This window comes from Pelodiscus sinensis, chromosome 7 (assembly GCF_049634645.1).
Source record: "Pelodiscus sinensis isolate JC-2024 chromosome 7, ASM4963464v1, whole genome shotgun sequence".
NCBI lineage: Eukaryota > Metazoa > Chordata > Testudines > Trionychidae > Pelodiscus > Pelodiscus sinensis.
The window spans coordinates 24,005,533-24,028,016 of record NC_134717.1 but is presented as its reverse complement, the minus strand read 5'-3'; the positions used below and the strand labels follow the sequence as shown (position 1 = coordinate 24,028,016).

General features: G+C 39.2%; 1 long non-coding RNA gene across 2 annotated transcripts; it reads right to left on the bottom strand.

Annotated features, from left to right (window-relative positions):
• Positions 1–14,286: 14,286 nt before the first annotated feature.
• LOC112547837 (uncharacterized) lies at positions 14,287–22,284 on the bottom strand. Of its 2 annotated transcripts, none has more exons than XR_012905441.1 (3): positions 22,199–22,284; positions 17,217–17,534; positions 14,287–14,349 (listed from the first exon to the last, which is right to left on the bottom strand). It is a non-coding gene; the product is annotated as an uncharacterized LOC112547837 (long non-coding RNA). The 2 variants fall into 2 exon arrangements; XR_003091643.2 differs by lacking the exon at positions 22,199–22,284 and adding an exon at positions 21,691–21,801.
• Between the last annotated feature and the right edge of the window lie 200 nt (positions 22,285–22,484).

Genomic DNA, 22,484 nt, shown 5'->3' with positions numbered 1-22,484 from the left:
TTTTATTTTGGACCTGTAGCTTTTTCAAATCTTATTCACTGTATACAAGAAGAAAAAAAAGAAAAATACTATAAATGGAAAATATACTTCAGTGGTAAATTTCATCCTACTGGGACTTTCAGTTGTGGATGGGCTCTTGATTGATCAGAGTATTACACAATGGAATGGTGTAATTCTTTAGTGTGATGTTGTAAAATGCAGTATTGCTTCTGTTATTTTATCCAGTTTGCTTTTATATGACAGGGTTTATTGTGCGTTATGTTGTAGCTCATTCCTCTGTTCACAATGCCTACTGATGTGTAATTATGACTTGTCTGAACTGTAAGAAGGAGCAGTAAGTGAAAGGAAATCTGCAAGCACACTTGATTTATGAGCCTTGATACTATATTACAGTCCTAATCTGCCTGCTTAACTTAGCTTCAGGCAAACTTACTGTATAACATGCTTGCGATTAGCACTGCAGCAAGTTGTAGAAGATTTACTCTGTAGGTGCTACGAGACTTTTTTTTTTAACGATTTAGTCATTATTTCAGTTACAGGTATAGCAATAAATTATTTCTCATATAGGGTATGTCTACACTAGAAAGTTAGTTCGAACTAACGGACGTTAGTTCGAACTAACTTTCCTATGCGCTACACTAGCGCTCCGCTAGTTCGAATTTGAATCGAACTAGCGGAGCGCTTAGTTCGAACTAGGTAAACCTCATTTTACGAGGACTAACGCCTAGTTCGAACTAGCTAGTTCGAACTAAGGGCTGTGTAGCCCTTTAGTTCGAACTAGTGGGAGGCTAGCCCTCCCCAGGTTTCCCTGGTGGCCACTCTGGCCAACACCAGGGAAACTCTATGCCCCCCTCCCGGCCCCGGACCCCTTAAAGGGCCACGGGCTGGCTACGGTGCCCGTGCCAGGTGCAAGCCTGCCAGCACCCAGCTAGCAGACCCTGCACCTGGCACGGCACAGAGCCACCCACCCGATGCCCCCCAGCCCACCCCCTCTTGCCGGGACCAGGCTGGCGGCTCCCGGGAGCTTGCCCTGGACCGCAAGAGGCGGGCACCTTCCTGGGCTAGTGCGGACATTGTGGACCTCGTCCACGATCTCCGCACTAGGCACAGGAAAGTGGCCGGCTAGGGCAGGAGAGCTGCCAGCCTGGCCACCCAGGACCAGGTGTGCATGAAAATCAAGGGGGTCCACTGAGACCCCCGACACTGAGCCCTGAGCTTACAATGGCCGTCCTGGGTCAGACCAAAGGTCCATCTAGCCCAGTAGCCTGTCTGCCGACAGCGGCCAACCCTAGGGACCCTGGAGGGGATGGACCGAAGACAATGACCAAGCCATTTGTCTCGTGCCATCCCTCTCCAGCCTTCCACAAACTTTGGGCAGGGACACCACTCCTACCCTCTGGCTAATAGGACTCCATGGACCCAACCTCCATCACTTGATCTCACTTCCCTTTAAACTCTGTTCTAGTTCTAGCCTTCACAACCTCCTGCAGCAAGGAGTTCCACAGGTTAACTATTTGCCTTGTCAAGAACAACTTTCTCTTACTAGTTTCAAGCCTGCTACCCATTCCTTTCCTTTGGTGTCCTCTAGTCCTTCTTTATGGGAACTCATGAAGAACTTTTCTGAATGCACCCTCTCCACCCAACCCCTGCTTTTAGAGACCTCTATCCTGTCCCCCCTCCGTCTCCTCTTTTCTAAGCTGAACAGTCCCAGTCTCTGTAGCCTCTCTTCATCTGGGACCTGTTCCCAACCCCTGATCATGTTAGTTGCCCTCCCCTCTCCCAGCCTTTCTCTTCCCCTCTCCCACCTCCTTTTCCCAGTCTCCCCCAGTTTTTTTCAATAAAAACAGAGTCAATGTTGGAAGAAACGTTATCTTTATTTTGTACATCAATAAGAAGGGGGGCTAGGGAAGGGCAAGTGGAAGGAGGTGAGGGAGGAATGGGGTACGAGCCCCCGATGGGGAGGACTGGGCTGGCTCTGCGGGCTTCTGGGGGTGGAAGCTCTCCTGCAGCCCCCCAATTACTCCCTCTCCCCAGATGGCAGCCTGCGGCAAGTGCAGCCGGGCTGATGGCCGAGTGGTGTGATGTGCCCAGTGTGGGCACTCAGGGCACTCCAAGCCAGAACTTCTTTGCAAGCGGGGCACCCCTTAGAACTGTGTGTCCGGGGTGGGGGTCGGGACCCTTTAAGCGCAGCCCTCGGCTAGCCTGAGACAGTATCTCCATGCTCTAAGTCCTCCTTTTATGCCCTGCCGGCACTGCTTCCGGCCATCCTTAAGCCCTGTTCAGAGTCCACTCAATGTGGACTTACTAGTTCGAACTAGCAAAACGCTAGTTCGAACTAGTTTTTAGTTCTAGATGCGTTAGTTCGAACTAGCTTAGTTCGAATTAACTAATTCGAACTAAGTTAGTTCGAACTAGCGCTGTAGTGTAGACGTACCCATAAAGACTCTGTGTCAAGAAACAACCATTGCAAAAGGGCTTTTTATATAGCAACAAAGAACATTGGTTGGAGTGTTTTCTTCATATGAAATATCTTAATGTTATTGGTCATTTTGATGATGCAACTTCTTATATATTTCTCTCACATTCATACAAATTTGTTTTATCAGACTTTCTTATAATAAGCAGATTGTACTATGCTACAAAAGCTGCAGTATATTTGGATCCAGAGAATCTCATATTTTCAATCATAGCCCAAAATAGATGTTACTATGGACGTTACTATGAAAGGAAGACCATAAAGCAATGACCTAATGTCAGGAAGAAAAGATGCAAGCAGATTTGCATTTATTTTAAAATTACCATTCACAAAGACAGATGCATCACACTTCAGCTTTATTGAAACTATAGCATATTCAGAGCTGCTACTTTTAGTAAATTAGAACAATACGTTACCACACTCATATAATTAAGATCAGCGTTGAACATTCATGGCCTAGCTCTGGTCTCTGAAATCAATGGATGTCTTGCCATTTGACTTCAATGGAATCCTCATTAGACACTATTAACTATGGAAAATAAGCAAGGGGCCTAGCACTTGATCCAATGCCCATTTAAGTCAGTGGCAGGACTTCCTTTGATTTAAATGGGTGTCAGATTAAGCCAGTAATCCTGCAACTTTTACACATGTAAAGCAGGAGTATTTGCATGAGTAAGGATACATTCACATAAAGGTTATGGGATCAGGTCTTTTAGAATAATATTTTGTGTATAGTTTTGTTTCCTTCATATGAAAAAGTAATTTGGGAAACCAAACGTAGTTTATAATCTGGTAACGAAAAGCCATATTAGCTAGATAAAGACTTTCAGGAGAATGCATATGAAATGTCCGGGTATGATATTAATAAAAGTTGTTCTCTGAAAATATTCCCTTGAATATTTTAATAATTTTAATTTTGCCAGCAGAGGTTTATTTTTTGGGAAAAAAGCTCATTCGTTTTAAATCCATTTTCTTAATTATTGATTAATTCTGATAATTATTTTCCTTTAAAAACAGCTGTACCCCCAAAACTTTCCTAACAAAAGATGAGATTTAGGGACAAAAGAAAGTTCATAAAAGTTATTAATTGGTTACTATATTGCAATGGTGAAATAAAAGGTTCCTCAAGGGTGGAATGGACTTGAACTCCTATCTGAACAGTGGACAAAAGCATGCCACTGTAATAAACAAAAGTATTCTCAAGCTTAATAGCTTCTGAAAAGTTACTATAAACAATGAGCTTTTATATTGTAACAATAAGGCCTATTAATTTTTTCTGAAAAATGCTTTTGCTAAACATTTTAAAACCATTCAGTTCTGAATAGTTAGTTCTTTTGAGAGCTAAGCACAAAAATGTAATCCTTAGTTCAGAGTAGAAAGCAGAACATAAATCTATGACCCCTTTCTATTTACCATAATACCATTGGGTAACATATGCCATTTGCTAGTGATTTGCACACAGTCCAGGTTTTGAATTAGTGGTCACCATTTTACAAGCGGCCTCCCCAAGTATTTGTTGATCCTATTGACTGAACAAAAGGTTTATGAGACAGGAGATATATTTTTCTAATCTTGCTTTGCTACCTATAATCTAATTAACTTGAGTTTAGTCATTCAAGTATACCTGGAAACAAAATACATCATGTGCCAATTAACTTTCTTCTTTCTGGCTTAGTACACTTAAGTTATTTATTCAAAAGGTTAAATATTGATTGAAAATGGATGATAGAACTGTATTACTGTTCTATGCTAAATGACAGAACTTGCCTGTAAAACATTTCCAGTTACCCACACAGTAATGCAGTTACAGCGTGGCACTTTGCTGCTAAGCACCCAGGCAAAAAATAAAAACAAATACAAATCACCCACTATGCAACCATCCTTAGCCGCACACTGAATTTGCACAAATATGTTTGGAAGTGCAGTCATTAATTATCATGATGTTGAAATAATATAATACAAATAATAATTGCTTGTGAAGTGATCTATTGACTCTTCTATTTCAGTGGAGGCTCTTCTCTTTCTCATTCTTTCTTCATGCTATGTGAAGCTGCATAGACAAAGTATCAAGTGATCACATAGCATGAACTACACCCTGAGGCATAGCTTGTTATTTTACTTGAAATGGTGATGCAGTTAGGACCCAGAAACTGTCAATAATTTTTCTGACTTTCAGGGGAAAAAATCTCCAATTATAGTAACTTTCCCTAGAAGCCGTATTCAGTACTGCTACATATTAATATTAGGATATGTCCTCTCATACCTATGAATTCGCAGTTTTATCCGTAGTTTGGACCAAAATTGGGTAAATCCATAAGGTTAAGCAGCTGCAGTCTAATTGTTGCCAACAGAGGCCAGTCAGAGCAGGCTACTAAGACAACAATACAATACAATTTGGTACAATTCAGCCAATTGAAGCCAATAGCAGCTGCATGTATGGATCCAAGGACCAAAGGCCCTTTATTTCTATTTTATGATTTATATTTTATTAATACAATATGTAAACGTGATCTGACAAGCTATCAGGGCAAAGAACTCCTTTTAAAGGAGTCTCGCACATAGAAGAATAGTAGTATCAAATCCATTTCAAAATACTACTACAGTTTGATAATACAGGAAATTGATATAAAATAACAGAAAGCATTGGGATGAAAGTATTGTGCCTCACATTCCACTCACAGTCATTCATTCTTCATTCATCTGACAAAGTGGTTTGTGCCCACAAAACCTCATGATACCACCTACATTTTTGTTAGACTGTAATAACTGAATAAACTTAAAAAACAAGAAATAGCCTTGCAGCACCTTAAAGACTAGCATAGCTACCCCTTTGTGTATTTTTTTCATCAGTGTAAATTTAACTGAGAGTGGAATAGTTTCATAGGAAACACCAAAAAGTTAGTCTTACAGAGGAAATAGGGCTTGAGGATTCACACAAGGGACTAAAAGTAACATGAAGCCCTAGGCAAAACAAGACTCCAGCTGTGCAGATCCTGGGATAGTTACAAGTAAAAGCCACCTCTCATCCCCACCTACACCCATACTCTCTGGTTCTTTCTGGTGTCCTCACTAAAAATAGGGTCTATGTTATTATGCATGCTGACATTGTCTGTCCCTGCGGTGGACCCGTGCTCACTGAAGGAGTGACTGGTGATTTGACTAGCATTTATTACTATGCCAAGGGAGGCATGATATGTAGAGTTCCCTGTCACACCCACGGAATACCCATATCTTTGAGGTCTTCATTATTTTCACTTATGAGTTTGAGGTCTCCAGTCTCTTTCTATGATCCATAAAGAAGGGCACTTGAAGTATTATGGGTCTTGAATAACAAGTGCCAATTGGCATATTGCTTTGCTCCTTTAGGTCAGACTGAGGCAAAGTTAGAAGGCAGTGGTCACATAACTTGAGCTTGAAACATGAGCAATTCAGGAGAAGTGCTATGGGCTTGTTTTTGTAGTATGGGTTAAAGTTATTATAAAAAGCAATTTCATGTGATAAGATACTGGGTGATTTTGGTATGTTTAGTTTATAAAAGATCAGCAGACTTCTTACACTAACAGCTATATGTTTGCCAATAATCTTTCGGAGGTAAGATTAGAATAACTTGTTTATTTAATGTTTCATTTTTACCATCAGGTTAAGGATTACCTCAAATAAGAATCAAATTGAACTCCCCCCTTGCGATATTATAAAGAATTTCTGTATAAGTCATTCACTGGTTGAAAGGACATAGTGCTAAAATCTGTCACAGGTGATCTAAATAAGGAGAGTATCTCAAAGTCCTATTAACTTTAACACAGAGTCCTTTGTTCATGAAAAAAAAATTGAATGCATATTACCAAATTTTGTACTAATTGAAAAGCTTTTCCATTTATTGAATTCTGACGTCTGACACTTTCCAATTTTTCAGCAGAAAAAGAATTAAAGGAAAAGCGTTAAGAGTTAAAAAAAATCAGAATTGCTGTATACTATGAAATGTATTTCATGTGAATGTAAAAAGTGTCTTCACTGTGGTTAACATTAACCTTTCCTTCTGGGTAATGGTATTATCTCTTAAAAAAGAAAAAGAATGACATGTTTTTCAATGTTATCTCCTTGGTTGGTTGGTTTTGGTAATGAGGATCCAAAATGAAGCTTTTCAGTTTAGATACCATCATGAGTAAACCTCTGTATTGTACAAAATATGTCTAAAGCTTTCCTTGATCAAAATATAATGCTGTTTAAATATGTTAAGCAACATGTACTCTACCTACTTGCATTATGTCAAATGAACTGCATCATTCCAATATGGTGTCACATGTGCATGGAAGCCTGTAGCATTTATAACAGGTGTTGCAGAAATGTACTTGACAGAGATATTGACAGTAAGGTCATCTATGAAAATGAATATCCAAAATATCAGTGGAAGGTTATGCTTAATCTTGCCTTCATGCATTTTTTTCCTTTGAGAGTTTACTTTTAAATTTTTACCAAAAAAAAAAGTGTTAGTAGTAGTTTTTGTAGTAGATTAGAAAACAAAAATGCAATTAGTGTTAAGGACTAACACCTGTATTGAATTATTAAATCTATGTAAAAAGTAGTTCAAGAGGTGAATTTACTAAAAGCATAGCAAAAATTCAAAAGGGTCTGTTTAAATCTAGCATATTTAAATTTCATAAATGGTTTTTCTACTACTCCACATTTTCTCACATGTGCCTCTGTTTGCTCCAAAAGAAAGAATATACATGAGTGATTGTGCATAGAGGAAGGACATAAGTTAGGGGATATTTAGAGGGCAACAATTTTCAGTGTGATGCTGTTATAGCTTGTGACATTTACCACAATTTTTTTTGATAAAACAAAGTCCTTAATGTGTTAAGGATGGGTCTAGAGCAATTTGTATACTGCAGCATTCCTGGCCTCTTGACATCTACAACTCCTGTTGGAAGCAGAGAATTTTCCCCCTTTTATATGGCAAATGCAACTATTAAAATTCTATTTAGCAGAACTGCATTGATCTAAGATTGGGTGCACAAAAGGGCTTAACAGGTATATTTGCAAAGTATTAATCTGCAGCAAAACAATACATCCCAAAACCGTTTATATCTTATTTGTATGAAAAAGTCAGATATTTTGTTCAGGATAAACTTCAGAAATGCTCTTCAATTTTCAGTGAGGCAAGCATTTCAATTTTCTGCAATATTAGCAGGGGTAACTAATGATGGCTAATTTTTGCCTGTAGTATTTCCCTCAATCTGCTTGTGCACTTTCAGTTACTCTGGCAGCAGCATTTGTACATTTTCTGGTCACTAAACACTCAAGTACAATTGTAAGTGATCAGTTTACAGTTGGCCAACAAAAGAGCTGAAGGAATGTCTAAAAGAAAAAGAAATGTGAATAAATGTGCATGTGTATATAATCTATGTTATGAACATAATTTTAGTATGTGCAGTATAGAAAGCATGCTGTACCCTGAATTTATTTTAGCTATCAGAATATATATTAAAAATGGGATCATGTGTTTATCCTGCCATGAGGGTCCAGTATACATCCAAATCACACAGATTTCGAAAATGTATTATGTTCCTTCATGGTTGAGGGTAAATCCTCTGTTTCACATCTATTTGATTTGGTTTTTTAATAAAATCCGTTTTTAGCTTATGTTACATTTCAGCAGACCGTCTTATTAACAAATTTACAAATCATCTATTTCAAAGAAAACATTTTAGAACAAGATGCAGAATTTCTTATAGCATATAAATTAAAATACAGCATGGCAGGTTTTTTAAAATGTATTTTTAATTCAATCCCTCTAAAACAGGGAACTTGGATATAATTTGATGATCTTCACACATGCATGGGTTATTTAGCCTCACCAAAAATAAACTGTATAATATTTTAAATTAAGAGGAAGCTTACTTGTGCACTTCATAATTATTATTTCCCCGTGAAATTTAATTATTGCCCAGCATTTTGGATGGTGCTGTTTATGATAGAGTTGTAAGGAATGGTTCAAATTAAATCAGAACTCTATGGAGAGAGCTCAACAGATCGTGTCACTGGAAAGTTTTCATTAGAAATAGCACAAAAGATGTTCCTCTGTTTTTTTCTATAAAGAGGTGTCACTCACAACACTGCATTGCAGACAAAATGCCAAAGAAATGGTGGAATTTACTGTGGGCTTTGCATGCTTTATATTAAAACCATGCTAAATGCAGGAAACCTGCACAGTTTCATGCCTCAATCATGGCGAATCAATATGTACTTTTAAAAAAATCCACATTTTTCTGAATTAAGTAGCACGATGCTAAAGGATAGACTATGGCTTTTGCAGCGACAGCTACATGAAGGGCATATGGAGACCAGAGGTGCCATGACTGAAAGGTAGTTGTTGTGGGCACTCTGACTGCAAAGTGCAGAGGCAAGCAGAAATCTTTAATAGTACTGGGGTGGAAGAGACATACTCAGGAGCATCAACTAGCTAAGTGACAAATGCGGTCATCTTTACTCATGATGAGTAGGTAGCATCTTACCAAGCAAAGAATTGTTGATTGAGCCTGGCTCTATAGTAACTATAGGGCATTTAGCACCAAGATGTATCTGAAGGTCAGTAATTATTACTCCTTTTAAAAGAGTACAGAATATTCTTCTCTCCCTCTCATTATTAGTTTCTACACACTAGTGGGTGCAGAAGTAGGGCTGTACACTGTCCTTGCCCATGCAACTCATAACCTTTCAAGTTAACCCTCATCAACCTGCCACTTTTATTGTATAGTGAGCACAGCAACTACATTTTAGCTGCTTCTTACATAGCAGAAAGTTTTTGCCCCTCTCCCATGTGCATCTTTTTCATCTCTTCCTTCCAAGAGCAGTCACAGGTAAACATCTAGGACCACACCCTCTGTGGGTATAACTTGGCATAGCACTACAGCACAACAGCATGGTCTAATTGATAGGACACTGATCTAGCACTCAAGACACTTGTGTTCATTCCTACCTCTACCACCGAGCAGCTGTGTAACCTTAGGAAAGGTACATGTAGCTGGATCTTTATTTCTTCTCCCTCTCTTTGGCTCTTAGTATCTGTCCCAAGGAGCTTACAAATATAAATAGACAATGTCTCACTATGATTTTGCACTGGATCTTGCACAACTAGACCTGAGCTCAGCTGAGGCCTCCAGACACCACCATATTACAAAAATGATATACTGTTTTATATCAAAGGAAGATCTTACTCTTTATGTAACCCTTTTGCAAGTTAAAGATAGAAGGAAAAATGGAATCATTTTACTAATTTATTTCAACCAGTAAGTTGTCATTATAATTTATTTTTCCCTTGGTTTATTGACGAATGTTTAGTTTGGGTTTGTTTTGTTATTTGGTTAAAAGAAAAACAGACAGAGAGTTCTAAGTGCTGATTGATTTTTTTTAACTCTAATACCACTTAAATTCAGATTTTTATTTAAATCATCACTGCTGGTTTCTAACAAATACATTACAAAAATAAAAATCTGTTAGCAAAAGAGCACAGAAGGAGTGACGAGATATTGGAAGGGTAAATGTGCTAAATTATTTTGGAAACATTCAACTACTTGAGTATTTTTGCTTTTAAGAACCTTATGAATGCTGGAAAGATATAGTTTGAGTCAGTGAATTAGGATCACGTTTCCATTGCTTGAAAAGGTAGCTGATATGGTCTGAAATATGTTTCCTGTAATTTTTAATAGTTGTCTTGTGATTTCATCATATTACAATATGCAATATAATACAGCATTGTCAGTGCACACTTTTGACACCATGCACTTTTGACAGTACATATAATTGCTCCAAAATGTCAGTGGAAAAGATTCCATATAGGCAGCTCACTTCTACTGAAGCTCTGTCTGTTGGAACATTTGTAGAAGATATATCATCTGTAGCTATACCAATATGGAATGGTTGCAATTTTTCACCAGCATAGACTCATAGGACTGGAAAGGACCGTGAGAGGTAATTTAATCCTACCATGAGTGAAAGGGGATTGGGCTAAGTATTGTTTAGACCAGGGATGGGCAATAAGTGGCTCATAGGCTGGACACAGTTCACCAGGATAATTCTCTGATGGGCTACCAGATGTGGTTCAGTGTCCCCATCCAGCCAGATCTGAGGTAAGCAGTGTGGGCTCAACCACTGCTTCCTGCAGATTCCATTGGCTGGTAACAGCAAACCACAGCCAACAGGAACTATGAGCAGGTGTACCTGCAGATGCACAGGTAAATAAAGCATCTAGCAACCTGCTAGGCAAATAGCATCCGACCTGCGGGCTGCTTATTCCCCTCCTCCCCTTCCCCTGATCTAGACCATCCTGATAGGTGTTTGTCTAACCTGCTCTTATAACATCTCCAGTGATGGAGATTCCACAATCTCCCAAACCCATTGCTCCTTGTCCTATACTCAGATGTTAATCATAGATTCATAGAACACTAGAACTGGAAGGGAACTTGAGAGGTCATCGAGTCCAGTCCCCTGCCCTCATGGTAGGACCCAGGACCATTTAGACCATCCCTGATAGATGTCTATCTAACCTGATCTTAAATATCTCCAGATATGGAGATTAAGGAGAATAAGAATAATTTTCCCCTTTTCCTTGTAGCAACCTTTTATGTACTTGAACACTGTTATGTCCCCTCTCAGGGTATGTCTACACTACAGCACTAATTTGAACTAACTTAATTCGAATTAGTTAATTCGAACTAAGCTAATTTGAACTAGTGCATCTAGACCTAAAAACTAGTTCGAATTAACATTTTGCTAATTCGAACTAGCATGTCCACATTGAGTGGACCCTGAACCGAGGTTAAGGATGGCTGGAAGCAGTGCCGGCAGAGCATCAGATTAGGACTTAGAGCGTGGAGCTGCTGTCTCAGGCTAGCCGAGGGCTGTGCTTAAAGGGACCCTAGAAAAGACGAGACTGAGGGGGGATATGATAGAGGTCTATAAAATCATGAGTGGTGTGGAGAGAGTGCATAAAGAAAAGTTCTTCATTAGTTCCCATAATAGAAGGACTAGAGGACACCAAATGAAATGAATGGGTAGCAGGCTTCAAACTAATAACAGAAAGTTCTTCACAAAGCAAATAGTCAACCTGTGGAACTCCTTGCTGCAGGAGCCTGTGAAGGCTAGAACTAGAACAGAGTTTAAAGAGAAGTTAGATAAATTCATGGAGGTTGGGTCCATGGAGTGGTATTAGCCAGGGGGTAGAAATGGTGTCCCTGGCCTCTGTTTGTGGAAGGCGGAGATGGATGGCACGAGACAAATGGCTTGGTCATTGTCTTTGGTCCATCCCCTCCAGGGTACCTAGTGTTGGGTACCTTTGGTCTGACCCAGTATGGCTGTTCCTATATTTTTATGTTCTAAGCTCAGGGTCAGGGGTCTCACTGGACCACCTTGATTTTCATGCAAACCTGCTCCTGGGTGGCCAGGCTGGTAGCTATCCTGCCCTAGACGGCCACTTTCCTGTGCCTAGTGCAGAGGCTGTGAATGAGGTCCACGAGGTCCACACTAGACCAGGCGGGCGCCCGCCTCTTGTGGCCCCAGACAGGCTCTTGGGAGCCACCAGTCTGGTCCCGGGAAGAGGCAGAGGGCTGGGTGTCAGTGGGTGGCTGGCTCGTGCTGTGCCAGGTGCAGGGTCTGCTGGCTGGGTGCTGGCAGGCTTGCACCTGGCACGGGCACCGTAGCCAGACCGTGCCCCTTTAAGGGCTCCGGGGCCGGGAGGGGGGCAGACAAGTTTCCCTGGTGGTGCCCAGAGTGGCCACCAGGGCAAGCTGGGAAGGGCTAGCCTCCCACTAGTTCGAATTAAGTGGCTACACAGCCCTTAATTCGAACTACTTAATTTGAACTAGGCGTTAGTCCTCGTAGAATGAGGTTTACCTAGTTCGAATTAAGCGCTCCGCTAGTTCGAATTAAGTTCGAACTAGTGGTTTGAATGATCATCAAGGGTTAATGATTCTTCCTTGTTGGCTCTGTGCCAGGTGTAAATACTTCATGCATCTTTCGGGGTTTAGCTCAATATTAAGGTAAAGGGCATCAGAGAAGCTCATCCCCTGCTCAAAATGGAATTTGATTTTTGTGGATTGCCAGTGTGTATCTGTTTTTTCATTTTGTGACAGTTTGTAGAATGTCCATTTACACCTTATGAATTCTATTTACTAGCTGATACAAACAAATGGCCACATAAAACCTCTCTTAGAAATATCACAACTTCAAGAAACGTTTGGGTATAGTTTGAGCCAGTTAATCGTTCTGAAGCCATTTTATTTTGTGAATATTAATTGCCAGTCCTAGATTGGAATTCCTCAGAATCATAGGTGAGAATCTGAACTTGAGTTAATTGGCCTAGAGGTTTGATACCCATCCTATGGTAAAATCTGTGAAATGGAGTTCTAAGGGAAGAAATCTCTGAGGATCCAGTTCCATTCCAGAGTTCCTTCTCTATCATCCTATCAGAGAACAGAGAAGGGAGGATTTGTTTTATCTCTTGGAATAGCCCAGAGAATCCACCCCCAAATCTCCCTAATTTGTAAGAATACAAAAGGTATGTGAAAGGCAAGGCCTTCTGCAGTGCCTCACACAGACTCTAGCTTTGAGATAATTACATTGAATTAAGAGAGGAAGCACTGCCTGATGGAGGAAAAAAACTGTGGCTGATTAGTTGCAAACTTGACAGCTGTGTCTAGACTGGCAAGTTTTTCCGCAAAATCATCTGCTTTTGCGGAAAAACTTGCCAGCTGTCTACACTGGCCGCTTGAATTTCCGCAAGAACACTGACGATCTCATGTAAGAGATCATTTGCGCAAGAGGGCCAGTGTAGATAGCACAGTACTGTTTTGCGCAAAAAAGCCCCAATGGCTAAAATGGGGCTTTTTTGCGCAAAAGCGTGTCTAGATTGGCACGGACGCTTTTCCGCAAAAAGTGCTTTTGCGCAAAAGCGTCCATGCCAATCTAGACGCTCTTTTCAGAAAATGCTTTCAACGGAAAACTTTTCCGTTAAAAGCATTTCCGGAAAATCATACCAGTGTAGACGTAGCCGACTTGTACTACTGTGTCTGCAGGCATCAGGCATGAGAATGGAATTATGGGTAATGAATGAAAGAATAATGTTTTCATAGGAAAAGGATTCTTTCTGAAATTTCTATACCTTGTTATCACTCCTTTTAGGCTATTAGATGCTACAAATACTGAAGTAAAATGCACACAGTATAACAATAGAACTATATTACAAACATATTTTTTTTTAATTAAAAAAGTATTTTTAATTCAATTTAAACTTTGGCTTTTAACTATCTAGTGCTTGATCCTAGGTCAGCACTTTTGTATCAGTTAAACATTAGCATACATTATGTGTAGCATAATATATGTAAATACAATGATATCCGAAGAGAAGAAGAAAATGTGAAGATTAGGTTATCTTAAAATTAGGTCTAGAATTTGTTAACATTTTCTATGAAATTAATACAGTGCTGTCCCTTGCAGAAACTTAATGAAAAGAACCATGGGTGGTGAGGAGAGAAGGGGGAATATATACAGAGGTTTATATCTATGCTCTTAGTTTTGAGATTCTGTAAAACCAGGCATAAAGCTATACACAGTAAAATTGAATATGAACAAATTTAAAGAAGAATCCCATGTCCCAATATTGTTATGAGTGAGCAGCTGGGGGAGCTATATGGAAACAACAATGGAAAAATAGTAAAATATGGCTACTTACGGTGTAGCCCAGGGAGTTGCCTGTCCCATCTGCAGAGCTTACCTCAGAAATAAATTAAGTCCACAAATACATTTGCACTGACTTTTTATCTTGGAAATCATCTGGCAAATAAACAATGAATGTTGGGTTTCCAGTGAGCTTCCACCTGTTATGGAGTTAGAAGACAGCAGTACCCTTTTAAAAGCCATTAATAATGCAGAATATCAATAACTAAATAGATATATTGAATTACGTGCTGTAACATTATAATAGTCTGAGAGTTTGATCTCAGGTGATTTTTTTTATTCCATGTGACCCTTTTGAGCTAATTACAATACTTTTTTATATTTTAAAATAACTGTAGGAACATTTTTGTGTGTTACATATGTACTGATGATCTAATTTCCTTGAGAAGCTCAAGAGAAAATTGTGTTGATCTCTATTTCCTTCACAAAATAAACTAACAAAATACTATCTTTTTCCTAGGAAGGCACTATGGGTCAAGGCCAGAGCACTGGTCTACGATGCAAGTGATGTGGTTTCTGTTGTTGGCACTGGCCTACAAGATGATGACTGTGGGAACATCAGTTCTTAGTTTCCCTCATGTTAAATGGGCATAATGATCTTGACCTGCATTATAAAGCTCTTTGAGATTTACTAATAAAAAGGAACCATGTAAGAGGTACTAACTCAGGCACCAATCCCTGCAACAAACCTCAGCGCCAACTTTGCCCACATATCCACACCAGCGACACCATCACAGGACCTAATCAGATCAGCCACACCATCACTGGCTTAATCACCTGCACATCTACCAATGTAATATACGCCATCATGTGCCAGCAATGCCCCTCTGCTATATACATTGGCCAAACTGGACAGTCCCTACGCAAAAGAATAAATGGACACAAATCAGATATTAGGAATGGCAATATACAAAAACCTGTAGGAGAACACTTCAATCTCCCTGGACACACAATAGCAGATTTAAAGGTAACCATCATGCAGCAAAAAAACTTCAGGACCAGACTTCAGAGAGAAACTGCTGAGCTTCAGTTCATCTGCAAATTTGACACCATCAGCTCAGGATTAAACAAAGACTGTGAATGGCTAGCCAATTACAAAAGCAGTTTCTCCTCTCTCAATGTTCACACCTCCAGATTAGCTGCTAGAAGTGGGCCTCATTCTTCCTGATTGAATTTACCTCATTATCTCTAGCCTGATTCTTGCCTGCATATTTATACCTGCCTCTGGAAATTTCCACTACGTGGATCTGACGAAGTGGGTCTTTGCCCACGAAGCTTATGCTCCAATACATCTGTTATTCTATAAGGTGCTATAGGACTCCTTGTCACTCATGTAAGAGGTAAGTATTCATAATACTATCATGGTTAGCAGGATACAATATATGATACAGTTAAAATTGAATATATGCACTCTTCTATGAGTCACAATGTCTCCATAATCTAATTATAGCACGATACCACAGTTACTGCAGACACCTGGATGGTGAATGCTGAGTTTTGAAATGGCACACAGTGTAAAGAACATGACAATACACACTTCTACCCTGTGTTAATAGCCTATACCAATGGCAAATTATAAGACTAGCTATTAGAGCCTGCTGTCATTTACTCTTTTAATAGGAATCCTTTAGCTTTGTGTGAAGGAAAAACAAACCAATCAAACCATGCATAACTTCTCAGCCCTGGAATATGCACTGAATAATGGTTTAGTCCTAAGCGTGTTGCTTCTCTAAGATGTGTGGTAGCTTCTTGTCATACTCCAAGCCAGCTAGAGGATTTCTGAATTCTTTGAAGTTTTCCCATTGGTGGTCAAGTCCTTGTAAAACCTGTCTTTACTTCAGTAGGATTGATTGTATGGATTCAGATTATATGACGTTGACCTGAATGTATCAGTTGGAATAATATCCCTAATAGTCTCCAAAATAATTAGAGTTGTGCAGCATTTTCACTCTAAAGACATTTAAATAGGGGGAAGGGACAATTCTACTTCCCTTGTCTCAGAGCTGTAATTCCACTGCAACAGTCGTCTAAAAATGACTTAACTTCCCTGCTTAACTAACTTTATTTGGCAGAGTTAAAAGCCAACTCTCAATTACCTTTTACCTGAAAACAATTCCACAATTAAAACCTCTCAGAAGGAAAATCCTATTTTGTTTCAAAACCTTGCTTTATTTGGAATCCCAGATGCAAAGTCTCACAATTTTCCTTCATTTCCGAATCAAAATATTCCTCTTTTTAAAGTTAAACTATTTTAGAGTGGAAGTTTAACCCCCAAATATCTGTCACACTGCTCACCCATACCACCAGAAATAAACATGGAGACAAAAACATCTTTGATTTTCTGTATAAAAATTCTCTCTGGTTTAAGGGGAAGAGAAATATCCTTCATTGTTAAGTAATTAATTCTGTTTGCACTAAATGGGAGAAATATAGGAGCTGAAAATGAAAGATACAGAAAATAGGCCAGAGGAGAGAGAAGACACTGTGAGACTTTCTATGATTTTTGAAATAGCTCAGACAAAAGCAGTGTATACTAAATCCAGATCCTTCCTGAGACATGCTGCATGAAAATAGTTTCCTTGATTCTCCTGAGTTCAGGTGCCGTTCTCAGCCAATCAAGTAAAGAAATAGCATATAACTTGTGAGTTCCACCAAATGGTCAACTCAGAAAACATCATGTGACCCTCGTCTAGCTTTTTCAGATATTCAAAAAAAAAGTAATGTAAAAATTCGAACCTTGTTTCACTGGCACTAAAACATTTCTTATTAATGAAGCATTTTGTAATCACAGACAATGCATGCACTTCACATTAGGTTACTTTTTGGTGTATTGAGGTATACAGGCAAAGGATTTGCATAGCTCTGGTGATCACGCCACTCTGCTTATCAGGCAAGTTCACTTTTTCTATAGCTTAATGTTTTGTTTGTTTGTTTTTTATTGCTGTCAGTGTTATTTCTGGGGATTACATGGCTCAAAGGACTGGATATGAAATTCAGAGACTTTCACCTCTAGGTCAATGGTTCCATTCTGGTCCAGATCAATAGTGACAGCTCATTCTTAACAAGTGTACAGTGGCCTGTGTGAAATAAGTCCTTGGTCTCAGTCCAGTTCCTAGTTGGCAAGTACGAACATCACAAAAACTACTATTAAAAGGAACAATCAATTGTTGTTCTTGTCCAACAGTTCCAGAAGTAAGTCCAGAGTTGTAATGGTGATGAAGACTTAACTGCTCTTTCACCTGTGGACATGTTTCTCCAGGTTGAAGCATATTGTCGTGGAATATAGGAAAGCTCTCTTCCTCTCTCTGTGCACTAGCTGTATAAGCTGAAAGAGAAGACTTCATTTTGCAGACTGTCTGGCACCTTTTACAAGCATTATTCCTAGCCTTCTATTCAAATGATATTTCATCAGAGTAAATTACTTTTTATTCTAAGTCTTGGTTTTCAAAATGATTCAGTTCAGCCCATGGCTAGTGTATTTATTTTGTTTAATATACACTATTTACATCTGTCTGTACTTGTGGGATGCCAAATAAATGACTTAATTCCTAGCAACATAGGTGCTGAAAAACAAAGAACTGAGTGGCACCATCTTTAAAATTACCTTTTTGACCTGCTGGTTCCAGAGCACAATTCTGAGAAAACAATCCCCCCACCTCCTAAGATCAGAGGCATACTTTTTTTCCCCTCAAATGAAACATAGATACAAAAAAAAAAAAAAAAAAAAAAAGACATCGCTCTCATCTGCAGCAGTAACAAGCACTTCTATTTCTATTGAAAGAAAGCAAGCAATTATATTCCATTTTGGCATTATTATTGACCATCACAGGTGTTTTTAACTGTAGACCCCCATGGTTTAGAGGCACCTTTACAAGCCATCAGTTTAAACTACAACTGAGACTTCATTGCTGTTCACTAAAAAAGCTATCTAACCCTTTTGTAGATCCCCAGATACTTGTAATCCTCCAGTCTCTAGCCCAAAGCAAAAGCAAGAGCATTTAACTTTAAATCTTAGCAGCACAACTTATTGCTGGATTAATTTATTTTCCTTCCCTATCAATTCTGTAGATTTATAATCATTCTCCTGTTGTATTTGAAACCAGCACATTGCTCTGCCATTGTACAGGTATGACTAACTACTGTCTAGTTCCATTGAATATAGTATCATTTGTCTTACGTTATACAGGCTGGCTGCACTACACGACAGCAAACAGTGACAGTAATTTGCACTGATCTGCCCCCACTGCTAGTCCTGCTGCTACAAATAGCAATTGATTATTACGCTCTAGTGTTATTGACTGTCACTATGAACACAAGGTTTATTTCATTTTTAAAGTAACACCACAATTTTGCTTTAGTATAAAAAAAAAGTTCTTTGCTAGAACAGTGGCAACATCAAATTATACAATAAATCACACTAAAACATTCTTTTAATATTTCTCAATCAGGAACAAAGGAAAAATTAAAATATCAGTAACACAGAGGAGAACCATAGCTGGCATGAACTGATGTGGCTCTCCTTAATTCAATGGGAAATGCAGATTTACAGCAGCTGAGTGTTTGGTCTGAAACTTTCAGTTCAAGGCAAACTAAAATCTCTGCCCTGGCTCTGAAAATATCAGCAATTTCTAATATTAATGTTTGATTACTTTCAAAATTTAAATCCCCTGACATTTGAAAAGAACAGTAAAACCATTCCTGCCCACTCCCCCCTTCCTGCAAGTTCAGGATACAGTTTTGAAGCAGGTTGTGAAATTCATCCTATTTCATATATGTATATTTTTCTCTCATTCTGAATCTTATATTCTTAGGGGGTATTAATCTGCAGGGTTGTCCCCTGAGTCCATTTCACACAATTTCTGGGCACAGAAATTTAGTTTAGGTAATTATCTTTTCTTTCCAAGTGAATTAAGAGACAGAATCCTGTGCTTATCAGACATAAGTGTAGATTTTGTTCTTTAATGCTGTCACCTGTGAGACAAGACGCACAGGTAAATCCCAAACTATATCTTTCTGCCCCTTTTAAACTGGATTTTAGATGTCTCTGGTGAGTAATGCTCCAAGGACAGAGAAAATGGTAATGTGATTTACTCTAATAGGCTTTAGCAGTGCAACTCTTAGCAGGAAGATACAGCCACATTACACCGTGTACACAGTCCCTTTAAAAAAATGTAGCCTAGATTTTATAATGTTTACTTTCATGAGAGAGGAAAAAGCACATAGCTCTATTCAGCCAATTAGAGTGTTAAAGAACATCTTTTATATAAATGCTGATTTTGAGACAGATAGTTACTAAACATTCATTTTGCAGATCTTTTCCTGTAACAGTATATATGTACTGTAGTACGGAATAACAGAGCACAGCCTGCTGTGTAGCAGTTGAATCTTATATTTCTGGGAGGCATATGGTATGCATATATAAAAATCTGATTCCTTCCCCTCCCCACAGGCACTATCATCTCTAAAGCTGCACTGTCAAAAGCTATTTTTTATGGCAAATTAGTGGTGTCATAGAAGTGATCTACAGATAATGCAACTGCTGTCCATAGCAGAATTGGATCACCAGAGGGAGAGGATTGCTTGTGTAATGTACTTTAGATCGCTCTTCACTATTTTTCTGTCCTCTAAATGGGTCCAAATCCTGTAGTCCTTATTTAATACAAACTCCCATGGACCTCAGTGGGTGTTTTGTCTGAGTAAGAATTGTAGGATCAGGCCCTAAAATGAGTGTAATAAATGTCTCAGATTATTTCTTCCCAAATACTCCTCTTCTATCCTTTTGATAAGACATCTATTGCAGTTAATAAAAACTGATGGACTTGTATAACTCACTCTGATGAAGTGGAGGATTGTATTTTCTCTGTTCACTTTGTGATGTTGCATGTGATTTCTTCTATTCTATAGTAACCCCATGTTTGTGCCTCAGTTTCCCTGAGCACTAGACCAATACCTAGCTGGTGATAGCTGAAACAAAAGACAGAACTATGTAGCACTCTAAAGACTAACAAGATGGTTTATTAGGTGATGAGCTTTCGTGGGCCAGACCCACTTCCTCAGATCAATATGTGGAAGAAAATCAGCACAAATATATATACCAAAGTGATACAATCAAAATGGTATCAAAGTGATAAAGTCCCATCCTTTTTTTGATTGTACCACTTTGGTATATATGGTTGTGCCGATTTTCTTCCACATATTGATCTGAGGAAGTAGGTCTGGCCCACAAAAGCTCATCACCTAATAAACCATCTTGTTAGTCTTTAAAGTACTACATAGTTCTGTCTTTTATTTCAGCTACACCAGACTAACATGGCTGCATCTCTATCACTATTGTAGCTGGTGATAGGAATTTGGGTGTGAGTGTCTCCCTCATGTACACAATGGTTGATGCTTTCTGCAGCCTAAGCTTGGGAGGGCTGTATGACCAGGTGAGAACTTTTGCTGGGGAAACTAGGCAAAGGCTGGAGGCAGGGCTGGCTAAAAGGGAGATGGGCTGCTGGGTGAGTGCATGAATCTCACTGGCTTGGGGTGCAGAGATAGGGGGCAGGGCTCTGAGGGGGTCTGAACCCACTCTCCCTTAGATGGATTTTACTGACAGTTTCTGGTTACTGTGCTGACAAGTCTGATCTATGCTGTGTTCCTGTCAACTAACAAACCTTCTGTTCTACCTCCTGGCTGAGCTATGGATGGGAATGCAGGGCCAGGTAACTCCCCACACTTCAATGGCAGTCACTCCTTCTCAGACTGATGTAAATGGCAGTTTTGCTGTTCACTTCACTGAGTTCAGGACTGGGCTCACAGGCAAAACCCTAACTTCCAAGCATAGAGAGGTTTAATATGGGCTTAGATATCACATTCTTGTGGAGGATGTAATGACCCCTGTTCTGAGGTTGGTAGAAAGCTTCACATGACATCACAATGGCCATGGCAATAGGCAAATTGTGATCCTACCTTTGAAAGAATTGCCTATTGCAAAGCAGACAGCAATTTGAGAAGAGGTTGGTAGGAAAAGATACATAAGTGATTTCTGAGTACATATTGGTTCCACAAGCTAAAAGCATAGCGATATGTAAAAAGAAAATTACAGGTATTACTAATTTTACTACCCTACTAGAGAACAAATTATTGCTTAAGCAGCTATATATTTATCAATTAACATTATTTCTCTATCCCTGTCTGAGTCTCTGTATTGTTGTAACTCTATCAAATAGTCATTTGCTTTTTTGTCGTAATAATCCCTTCAAATTTGCTCCTTTCATCTGGATCCCTGTACGTTATTTGTTGTTCTGCTAAATCCCTATTACAGAGGCCTATGAGTTCCAAAGGCCTGATGAATAATTAGAAATGTTTTATCCCTAAGCTTCAAAAGGGTGCTAGAAATAATTATAAGCAAACATTTTATATAGCATTCTGTGTCAATCCAATCCCTCCTTTATGATGTTTGCACTTTAGATAGTGAGGGAAAGTGAGATCTTGGTTACCAGCTCTGTCAGCATACAAGGGACAGATGTTCAAGTTGCTGTATCTTTCTTCTTCACTCTACTTCCTGGCAGCTTGAGATGTTCAGTACATTTCACTGTTAGTCAAGCCTGTAATCTCACAAGGGCACAGTTAATTATTGATCAATCAAAATGAACTTCATAATCGTATTGGCAACCAGTTCTACACTTGAGCCTCTCTCTCTGGTCCATAAAGTGGCTTATTGTAGTCACCTAGGTTATATCTACACTCTAACACTATTTTGGGATACCAGAGTATACGAAATAGCTATCCCGTGTCTTAACAGCAAGGACATTATTTTAGGCTCCCTATTCTGATGTCCGTGTAAACTTCATTCCACGTGGTACAGTGGGTTCAGAATAGTGGGTTATTTTGAAATTTGGTGCTGTGTAGACATCACCAAATTACAAAATAAGCTATTTCAAAATAAGCATAGCTCAGATAACATATCTTATTTTGAACTATAGTGCAATGTAGTCATAGCCCTACCGTGTACATAAATAATGCCAGATCAGACTAGGAAAGAAGGGTTCAGGTTTGTGACCGGAGTTTAGTGCTAGCCAACAGCATGCCCACCTGGCTCAATCTTACTCTTAAGAGAATGTTGGGAATGAATCTATCAGTTGTATCCCCTGTCAATGGAACAGTCACACTATGTTTTCTCTGTGTAATAACTCTGCAACAAGGGATATTTCTCTATATCATAATGCCACTGAAGTGTCATAATGCCAGTGAAGTCAGAGGGAGTTTTGCCTTTGCCCTTTCAGTGAGACCA